An 11,351-nucleotide genomic window follows, 5' to 3' on the forward strand; every position below is an offset into this window, starting at 1 on the left:
ATTTCCGCAGCCACAGTGGGTACTCGTATATCGCTGCTGCTGTTGTCGGCTCCATCATTAATCTCCAATAATGTAAATTCACCACTCATTTTTCTCTACTGATATCCTCTCAAATAAACTATTCTCTTTGAATTCAATTCTCTTACTAATTTGAATTGTAAAGAAAACTATTTTTTTATTCAAATCCCCAATCACCAATCAAGTTATACTCACTCTCTTTGAAAAGGTGTAGAGGCGTACGCAAATAACATAGAGATTCCTATATGTGTAGGCAAAGTATAAGGCCATGTGAGGGAGTTCTGAATCTCTTTGAAAAGGTGTATACGTCTCCGCAAATAACATTAGAAATTGCTATAGCTTCAAGCAAATTCCATATGTACTATCTACTTCTGTTTTTACTAAATGCTCCAAAAAAAATTTTGCGCGCGCGGCGTAGCCGCACGCGCGCCATCAAGCATCAATTTTTACTATAGGAGGATAATCAATACGAATTTCACAATCTTTTTTCCTTTTTTCTTTTTTTTTTCTTTTCCTCTTTTCTTTCGTTTTCATAGTATGATTGAAAATTCCGGAAACCTACAAGTTCAAAAATCCTTTTTTTTGGATATATATATATATATATATATATATATATATATATATATATATATATATATATATATATATATATATATATATATATATATATATATATATATATATATATATATATATATATATATATATATATATATATATATATATATAACAAATGAAACTCAGAGAGGAAAGAACCTGTTTTCACAAGCAGACACTTCACTTCCGGCGTCTAAAAGTCGACAAAATCAGCTTTCTGTGTATCAAATCTTACCAACTAAAAGTGGACACTTACCGAAACGAAAAAGAAATTTTTTCCTATGTTCTTGTTTTTAGAAGTTTATTGTATTCGCGGATAGTTAGAAGTATAGCCTAAATCAATTTCTCAGATTTTATTGCCGCAGAGTTTTATCCACAGTTTGGCTACGTCATGTATGTTTAGCCTATAATTCAACAGGCTGCTATAAAGACAGCAATGATAATTGACTGCAGAGGAATCATTCTTTTGTATTTCATTATAATTGAGATAGATTAAGGTAACTAATGAGCTTTAATTGTCGCTGAAGGAAAAATAGAAGAGAATAAAATGCTGTGTCGGCTCTTTTAACGAACATAGGCAGGATCAAGATAAGTACGAAAATATGCAAATCTTTACTAAAATGCTTCACACTGCCATAGAAGAAACAGTTTTAAAGCCCGTGAAAAAGTGCCAAAAAGCTTATGAAATTTACCAAAGCCTTTGGCCTGGGATGTAGCTAGTATTTTATTGGAGGATTTAAAAAAAAATCTTTAAAAAGGAATAAAATTTTTTTGTATATGCATTGTTACTTTTTTTACGAGTCAGACAAAATTCCAGGGTTTTGTCCCCCCAATCTTTATACGGCCTTATCTGTGAGCACTTCTAGAGCTTGTTACATATAAAAAGTTTACTTTTGATAAGTAACATTAAACCTAGTAAATTGTATACATTTGGAATTAGCATAACAAGCCAATTTTTGATGTTTTAATTGTTATGAAAATTTCTTTCTTTAAAGTTGTGGTTAATATTGTGGTTCAGCTCGATTGGTTTATTTTTGTGGTGTATCTTTGAAAACCAATCATTTTACTACTTATCTGTGGAGAGAAAAATAGCACAGTATTCTAAAAATCAGTTTAACTAATGCTGAGAAACAAATCTAGATCGACAAGGAAGTATAATTTCGGAAGGGACACATATCACCGCCTTTCTGATTAGTTCTTTTGGGGCAGACATTAAACCAGTAAAAATAATGATTTTTTTAATTACTGCATTGTTTACGAGTAAAATCTATTTCTCTGTAGTGTGATGGCAAAATCTTTCGTTATGATGTTACAGTTGCAATATATATAATACCGAGAGCTCGGACTTCACCCAGGCTCCGGCACTCAACATGCGTCATGTGTACAGGTATATTGCATGTTTGTATATATTGTATATTGCATATTTCATTCTCTGATCACGCAATCGTATATATCTTAGTTTTCAGTCATGAGGTGGCAAATCGCCAATTTCAATTGAATTAAGAAATTATGACGTGAATTCAAGTTTTCTTTCCTGTCAATGCATCAAAGAATCATCCGTTTACTAGGATTTGCTGTCCCTTGGGACTCGTTGTGATTCTTACTGTTGCTTCTCTTCTAACAGCAGATTTAATTTACAATTCTATATGATCATACCTGTAGCATATAAAATAATGTATTTTTATAAGTTACTAAAAAACATTGAACAGCACAGATCCTTTACATATATTTTTTGAAGATGCTTTTATTGTATTATAACTTTTAGTTACTATATGCCTTGATTTGTTCTTTGGGCTACAAGGTTTCACACATTTTCTTAACTATACTATTGATGCCCACATTTACATTGAGATATAGAGATCCTTTATATAATTATAGTTACTGTGTCTCTCGATTTGTAATTTACTAGGTTTGAGCTATCTGAACAACAATGATATCAATGAAACTTTCATAAGCACCAGTTATAAAGAACTGTACCGATTGCTTTTGTAAAAATTCTCAAAATTATTTTAGCTTCAATTGATAAATCAGATTTTCTCTTAAAACCTTAAAAGAAACTACTGCATTTTATACAACTTTATTTATGCTTTTTATATATGCAGAATGATGTTTATAACATTTGCTACTCCAGTGTTATGCAAAAATGTAGTTTTTCGTTAAAAAATGATTGTATTTTGAAAATTATTTTTGTTAATTACAAAAGCTTTTTTAATTCATGAATTTCCTTTAAAATGAGCCGTTAAACAGCTCTCTATAATGTTCCAGTGTCCTGCTAGCAAAGGAAAAGAACGGAAAGTGTCAAGGCCGAATACCGTGGTTTCAGCCAATTTTCTGGTTTTTCAAGCCAATAGATTTTCCTCGTTATCAAGGCAAGGGATGGTAAGTTTCCTAAATAGACGTTTCGGACAAGGCGGTTCTAATAGTGCACTTCTTGTTTTGATTTGACACTGCTTTAAGGATTTATGGACTATTGCATTTCTTAGAAATGGACGTGGTTGTCTCTTACAATGTTGCTACCTACTTCTGCAACCCGGATAATCTAGACACATATTTCTTTGGCCCTCATTTTCAATAGGGAGTCATTGTGATGCTCGTTGTCGCATGTATTCTTGTCACAAAACTCACTGCGCTCCATTTTCGCGCATCATTACCTCAAACATTTTCCTATGCCTTTATCCTTAGCTGTTTGGATTCATTTAAAATCATGTATAATTTTGCATGAGGTCATAAATACTAAAAAACCTCTTTCCCAGCCTTTCTCTAGTCTTTAAATTTTTGCTTTAATTGCATTTTATGTAACCCAGTAACACCCAGGAATGTTCCAATACCTATGTCCCGTGACATATATAAATTACGCAATGGTATAATCATCTTTTTATTGTTTCGTTTCAATTCATGGGGGGGGGGGGGGAAGGGAAAATCAGGAATGAAAGTTGAACTAAGAAATTTTCACATAAATTAAATTTCTCCTTCCTGTCTATCCCTTACAGATCCTAAAATAACACGTTCCTTATTTCATTGTAATCTCTAAAATTATTATCTAAATATACGCAATAGCAGAATTATCATATTATTCTTGTAATTTAATTATATTTTGCTGTTTCTTGTTAATTGCATTTTAATTTAGCTGTTCGTAGTTATTTGTAATCTCGCGTAATTTTTCCCGTGTCAGATTCTAAAAATCAATTCCCCTTTCCTGTCTATCCTTCGCAGACTCACACAAGCTAAACTATTCCCACTTGAGGAGTGGCGCCCCTCGAGGAAATTATAGCCTAGTAAATGACACAGCATTCGCATGGGATTCTGACTAATGGACAATTCTTCTGGGATTGATGAATTTTTCCAAAATTAAGCCTCCAAATAATTTTTGTTTTCAAACTCGTGACCTATCGAGATTGTTCTTTCAGGCCAGAAAATCACAATTTGTCAATCTTATAAAAAAGGGAAAAATTATGGTGCCATTTTCAAGAAAACATTTATACATGGATAAACCTTGGGCGGTACTTGTTTAGAATCCGGGCAACAAGCGAGAAGTGAAGTTTCGTTAATGCTAATAAAATAAAACAAAATAGGATGAAAATATAATAGTCAGGAACAAATTTTTGCTATATATTTGCACATAAGGGGTGGGGGTGGGGGAAAGCATAGCATATATTAAATACATAAACTAACCTATAGGTACCTTTTTTCGTCCCTCCAACCCTAAAAAATTAAAGTTTAAAATTTTGTCACGGAGTGAGTAATACCTCACTAGGCAGTGAAAACCTGTTTTTCTTATTGCATCTTTGAGATTTAGATGCGGTCTTTCTCGTGTGTTGCCTGGATTCTAAACAAGTACCCCTTCGGCTATAAAATCGTCATTTTGAACTGTTCGTTCTTGATCAAATGAACCTGTTACTGGTTTCATATAATTCTGAGTCGTTTCCAATTACTCTGACATTGTTTCATATTTTTCCTCAATAAAGAATTGTTTAATCATCAAATCTTCTCCTATTTGCTTCGGCTTATCGAAAAAGAGGCATTCGAAAACACTCAAATGTCCAAACTTTAAAGCAGCAAATTAAAAAACTCACTCTTAATTGAGAAATTTTGAGTTGTACTATAAAAATTGTCTATAAAAAAATATTTTACAAATTACAGCATAACTAAGTGCAATTTTCAAATTAACTTATAGTATATACATAAAAAATAGGTACAATAAGCCGTCTGTAGAACTTCATAAGATGAAAAGTAATTTTTTGAGCTATTGTGCATTTGTAGACTATAAGGTTTTCCAAAAATTTAATAATTTTTGAAATGCTGAATTGATTGAGGATTGATACCCTGATTCTCATCAGTAAGCAGCAGTAATGCCTAACGTGGTACAATTGCACCATTTTGGTATATTTTACCTTTACTGGTACAATTTAGTACAATCCATTAAAATATGGTACACTTTACAAAATTATGGTACAATGTGGTACAATTCAGTATTTTTGTATTCTGTATTCTTTGACCCTTAAATATTTTATTTCATCCTGATCTGTTCGGCATAGTCAAGATAAGAGACAGACAAGCAGTCAGTCACTATTTTCCTTTTTCTGTAAACAGACACTTAACTTCCGGTGTCCAAACGTCGACAAAAACATCTTTCTGTGTATCAAGTCTTACCGATTGAAACTGAAGCTATAATGACACATGGATTCGTGATGGTTGAGAATCTAGTGGAATAAAAACAAAAGCCAACCACCCAAGGTGATTAGGTGAATCTCCTCAGTTTGAAATTTTTATTGATGAAAAAGGAGGCTGCTGAGAGAAATTAAAAGTAAGTAGAAATGTAACATTATATATATATATATTTGTATATATATATGCATTCTTATATAGAGCTTCTTATATATGCATTCTTATAAATCTTCGTTTTTTCACCCTTTCTGATTTTATTTTTCATTTTGTTAATTTCTTTCCTCTCTGAGTTTCATTTGTATATATATATATATATATATATATATATATATATATATATATATATATATATATATATATATATATATATATATATATATATATATATATATATATATATATATATATATATATAAAGCCTAAAATTGGGGATATTGAGAAGAAAACGTGCTAAGAAACAGTTATCACTTCATAATACGCAAACAAATTGTAGTTACCAAACTTTGAGAGCAGTGAAAGTTATCTTTTTTTTCAGAATTGCATAAAATGATTTATTTTACTTGTTTAAAACTTAAAACGAACAGAAATTATTACGTATATAAAGGGGGTTGCCTCCTCCTCAATACCTTGCTCTTTACGCTCAAGTTTTTTAGTACTTTTAAAAAAGTTTCTTAGCCTAATGTTCTAATTAAACGGCCCTTGTCTTTCGGGAGTCATTTATAAAGAATTGGGACAAAATTCAAACTTTAGTGTAAAGAGTGAGGTGTGGGAGAGGGGGTAACCCCCTTTATATACGTAATAATTTCTGTCTTTTTTAAGTTTTGATATTGCTCCTTACTTTCAGTTGAAAACTTTTTTGTTTCTGATCGTTTTTAAATAATTCCAGGAAATCTGGCCCCACCTTCACGGAGAAACCCGCTCCCCACGGAAATATCCTCTAGACAATTCGATCCCGATGAAAATTTACAACGGACAATTATTCTAAACCACTCCGCGCATAAAATTGAGACGGAAAAGAGAAAGCAAGACATAAAAAAAAACTTTGTATAAGAATTCTGGCAAATTTGTATATATATATATATATATATATATATATATATATATATATATATATATATATATATATATATATATATATATATATATATATATATATATATATATATATATATATATATATATATATATATATATATATGCATTCTTATATAGAGCTTCTTATATATGCATTCTTATAAATGTCATGTAAAACCCATTATATATGCATTCTTATAAATGTCATGTAAAACCCATAGTTACTGCTTGTCTATCTCTGAGACAGACAAGCAAAACTGTAAATTGTAAAACAGACAAGCAAAAATTGTAAATTGTCATCTGTTTACGATAATTTTTTTCCCTGAATTCATAGAAAATAAAAAAATGTTTTGTTTATAATAAATCATGACTTTTTACTAGATTTCGGGAAATTTACTAGATCTAGTAAAATCCTACTGACGGTGGCAACCGTGCTCTCATGTCATTTACGTTTCGTCAAACGCTAAGTAATCGGGCTTGTCAGATAAGTGATCTTGGAATATTAGAACATTCAGCAAGAGTATAGGCTAGTCTGCCTTTCGGCATTCAAAAATTTGTTAAGAATCACCAAGTGCCCACCCCTATGTTAATCTTTAGTAAAAGGCAAAATGTTAATTCGATATGAGGAGAGGCCATAGTTGTGAAAATAGCTATATATGACTTGAGTATACAAAAATAAATCCTAGTAAATCCTTATCGTTTTTTTTTTTAACAAGGTTCGAAAGTAATAAGGAATTCAATGTTCAATCAAGTAAATATGGGCAAAAAAAATCATATGATGAGAAAACATATTCAATGAGCAGCAAATCATTGGCAACTTTAATAACATGGTACTAAAACTACATCCACAAAATAATATAAATATTCAGTAATCAGGCTCAAAAATAATTGTAATGTAACTGAGTGGTCGATCAATGGCTGTCGCCAAAGTCCCCCCCTATTTAAATATTCCAAGAAACTTGGCTGTAGTGAAGGAATTTTCAGTTGGATATGTTGCCAATGCAATTGACTTGATGAAATGTGGGGACACCGAGAGCATTTCACTTTTTTAAGACTAACCTTTGTAACTTGATCTAAATTTCAGGAATTTGATTCGATCCCAAGTTAGTTCAATAATCAGTGATTAATAACTACAGAGTATTTTCGAAAAACAATTAAGAAAGAATCTATAGAGTATACGCCCAACTCTCTCATATGCTTGGAATTTTAGGCACGATTCTTCTGTAATATTTCAAAGATGTAAGTTTATCAAGAAATTCATTTTTTCAAAAGGGCCCAATGATCAATTATACATGTCCCATTACTGCCTTAACAATATCAAATTGTGTGCTTTTCCTTACAACTGATAAATACATCACATACAAAAAATGCCCATGGGACAGAATTTAACAGAGTGTGGACATAAGTCTGTGTGAACACAGACCCCCACTACCAAAAATTACGCTGTTAAATTACCCCCATTGGAGTGATCACAGGGATTGTCCAATCCGAAGTGCAATAGAAAGGCCCCAACCTGGAAGTTACTCCATCCTGATCAAGGCAGCTCCCCAGCCAGGCAGGGTTGCCACCTCAACAAAACTACTGGTACTACCCAGATTAGCTCAAAAGTACTACCACGACAGAAAAGTACTCTTTGCCTAAAATTTGCCGGCATTTTAGCACCGTAGTTTCTCTTTTGCTTATAATATAATCCCGAGTAATTTTTATTTTTTATTTATTTATAGCTTGTCGAACACTGACTTTCGATAAGGCAAAAAAAGGCCACTGGTATGGGAAGCAACTACAATCAAAATCATCGAAGTTATCTCTGGATGTTCACTATGAACGGTCCGTAATTGCCTAGTAGGGAAATAGGGCGTCCAGAATATCCGTTTTCTGGGAAAATAGGACAGAAAACTAGAAGCAGGAAAAGCAGTCAAGATGTGCAGTTTTTTGAAACAAATCTGTACAAGTTTATCAGTTATCCGTATCAAGCCTGTTTTTTTCTGAGTGAAAACCTGAAAGAAAAAAAGAAAGAAAAAAAAAAACAAAAAAAAATCCTCAGTTAGACAATTAGCCTTTTTTCTGTTTAAGAGCGACTACATTTAAAAGCTACTTTTATTTATCACTTATTGTCATAAATACTACCATTTTCCGTCCCATTTTGCCTAAATGGGACTAAACGGGGGCAACGCGCTAAAGGCGTCACCCTAAAAGTTCAGTAAGAGAATTTTATTTACAGACCTTTACAGTAATAAACTATTATTCAAGCTCACGCTTCCACTTCCTCGCACTCCTGACCAGCTCTGTTGGAATATCCCAAGTCTCTGGATTCGGGACTTCCCTCCTGACATGCATAATATTGGATATTGTTTCTGGCAGTAGTCTGTTCCGGAGGGGGTCCGAACTAGCTTTAACAGCGAAAACTGACGTTCGGCGGAAGCGCTGCTATGAGGCAACGACATAATACCCTTCATAAATATAGGTAGGTGAACAAAAGCAAAGTCCCCAGCACCATCCTTGAGCGCGGACACTGAATTCCAAAATTCCAAAACTGACACTTGCCCTTCCCCTAGCTCTTTCTTCAAGAATGGTAGTCGCCTCCACTCTCTGTTTAGGGCTTCGACTTCCAGCGAAACATTGATATTGCCCAGTAGAAGCAGGATGTAAGCAACTCACTTCTTACTGTATATTCTACCTTTTGATGCAGGACCTTTACTGCAATTTGTTTATATCCTGTTTCTATTGGACAGTATCTGTGCAACTTTACAGCTCAATCCACTGAATAATATGCAGTAAGAAATAAGTTGTTTTTATCAGGGGGGGGGGGGACTAATTTGCACCTTTAACATTTATTTTGGTTAGACTGTCATAGAGCTGCCCATTTGAACAGTGATGTATAAAAAATTGATTCATTTATTCTTCTTTTATTGTTCATTTATTCTTCCCATGAAGCTGGACTGCAATATTCTCAAAATTTTTGAGGTTAGTATGTAGTGTAGTAGAGCTACCCATGTACTGTAGGGTGCAGAGATCCTAAAAAAAAAAAAAAAAAAAAAAAAAAAAAAAAAAAAAGAAGGATATAAAGTGAAAAGTGATTTGTTTATGTTCTGTTTCTAATGAGCAGTAGGCTATCTGTGCAACTTTACAGCTCAATTGGATGAATGATAGATAGTAAAAAATAATTTTTGTTCACCATGGGCAGCTCTAAAACAGAATTACATTTACTTTGGTAAAATTCTACTTTAGCTACTTTTGGCTATCTTGGAATGGGGTTAGGTTAGAAAAATGAAACTTTCAGGGATGGGTCTACAGGCTAAAGTATGTCCCGGGAAGGTATTTTGAAGTACCTACCTCCACTCCTTCTCCCTCTAGAGGGTCCTGAAATTTTGCCTACATGACAGGTCTATACCCATTGAAATTTTGACAAAACAACATTTTACATTAATTTTCAGTTATCAGTTTCTTAACCCCTGATTTTCTGAAAATGCAATTTCAGTTATTTGAGCAGAATTTTAAGCCATATAAATAGTTTATTTCAAAAATTTAGGAAATGTATTTGCATATCTTTAAAACCATATAAATTGGGATTGAGCAAAGTTGTGAAGCTGAAAAAATTTTTGTTGTACTTCATTTAAGCAGAAGATCTATTTTGCAAGGTTTCACTTCTATAGCTCACATATTTTTATAGGTCATCAAAGGTCAGGACCCTCTAGAGGGAGAAGGAGTGGAGGTGGGTACTTCAAAATATTTTCCCGGGACATACTTTAGCCTGTAGAACCATCCCTGAAAGTTTCATTTTCTTAACCTAACCCCTTTCCAAGATAGTCATAAGTAGCTAAAGTAAAATTTTACCTTTACTTTTTCTGGAGTGATCAAGGATTTGAAATCAAAATTACCTCAGATTGATATTATCGGTTCTAACAAGTCGCATTCATGAATTTATTCTAAATCTACGCGAGCAAGAGGCGCTGTCAAAAAGATTTCACGAAGTCCGCTTCATAAGATTTTAAAATCCTTACGAAACTGAAAAATCCAATGGGCAATGGCACAAATAACTTTGATTCCTAATATGCTTGTAAAATTGCCATTTTCGGTCTAAAGTACTACTTTTGACAAAAAGTATTGAAAAAGTACTGCTTTTGCAGAAAGTATTCAAGAAGTACTACTTTGATCAAAAAGTACTAAAAGTAGTACTTTGGTACTACCCGTGGCAACCTTGCAGCCAGGTAAGTATGATTCAATAGAAACATTTTACTAATATCTTTCGACATAAATCCCGTTGCTTTGAATGCCACTCAGAAGCTACAATTTATTAGCCAGATGTAGGATTACAAAAATTTTTCACATCAATGAATCAAGTCTCTAAATTATTTTTGAAAATAGAAATGCCCCATTTCATTTTCATATGCAAACATTTTAATCCTTTGAATGCAAGTTTACCTTTTTGAGAAAAGAAAATCAGGGGTTTCTCAAACTGTTATCAATATGACTGAAAAGTCGAAAAGTCGAAATTTTCAGAAAATCAGGGGTTTCTCAAACTGTTATCAATATGACTGAAAAGTCGAAACAATATGACTGAAAAGTCTATTTCTGAGAACCCAGTGGCCGTTCTTCTCGTTAACAACCAAAGGGGGCTTTAGTCATTACTACTAGCCTATTACGAGCAACTCACCACATAAACAAGCTGTCCGAGGCCAAAACACTCACTTCGACAATTCTGCTCGAATCTTGATTCAAATTAAATTTCAGCACTTAATAGTTACATACTATTGTGAAAAGAGGTGCATGGGGACTTCAATCCAGGTTGGGAATTTTTATTTTATTAGGTAGAGTGTTCATTTTATTTTTAAAAATCTAATTTTTTAAATTTTTAAAATATTTTAGGTTAAAAAAAATTTATATATATTTATTCAACATATTAAAAGTAACGAAACAACCAGTCAGTTTTCCATAATGAATAAGGAAGCGCATAAGACGTCAGTTTTTTAGGTTCATGAGCTTTGATTTCCCGTCGA

At 32.8% G+C, this 11,351-nt stretch overlaps 1 non-coding gene and 1 pseudogene across 1 annotated transcript; both read right to left on the reverse strand.

Moving 5' to 3' along the window:
• Window positions 1-6,878: 6,878 nt before the first annotated feature.
• LOC148946202 (U5 spliceosomal RNA) lies at window positions 6,879-6,995 on the reverse strand (annotated as a pseudogene).
• A 759-nt stretch (window positions 6,996-7,754) lies between these two features.
• LOC148946203 (U1 spliceosomal RNA) lies at window positions 7,755-7,917 on the reverse strand. Its single transcript, XR_016142653.1, has one exon. It is a non-coding gene; the product is annotated as a U1 spliceosomal RNA (small nuclear RNA).
• Between the last annotated feature and the right edge of the window lie 3,434 nt (window positions 7,918-11,351).

Source organism: Artemia sp. Qi Xiang Cuo, chromosome 12 (assembly GCF_049724085.1).
Source record: "Artemia sp. Qi Xiang Cuo chromosome 12, ASM4972408v1, whole genome shotgun sequence".
In the NCBI taxonomy this organism is placed as follows: Eukaryota; Metazoa; Arthropoda; class Branchiopoda; order Anostraca; family Artemiidae; genus Artemia; species Artemia sp. Qi Xiang Cuo.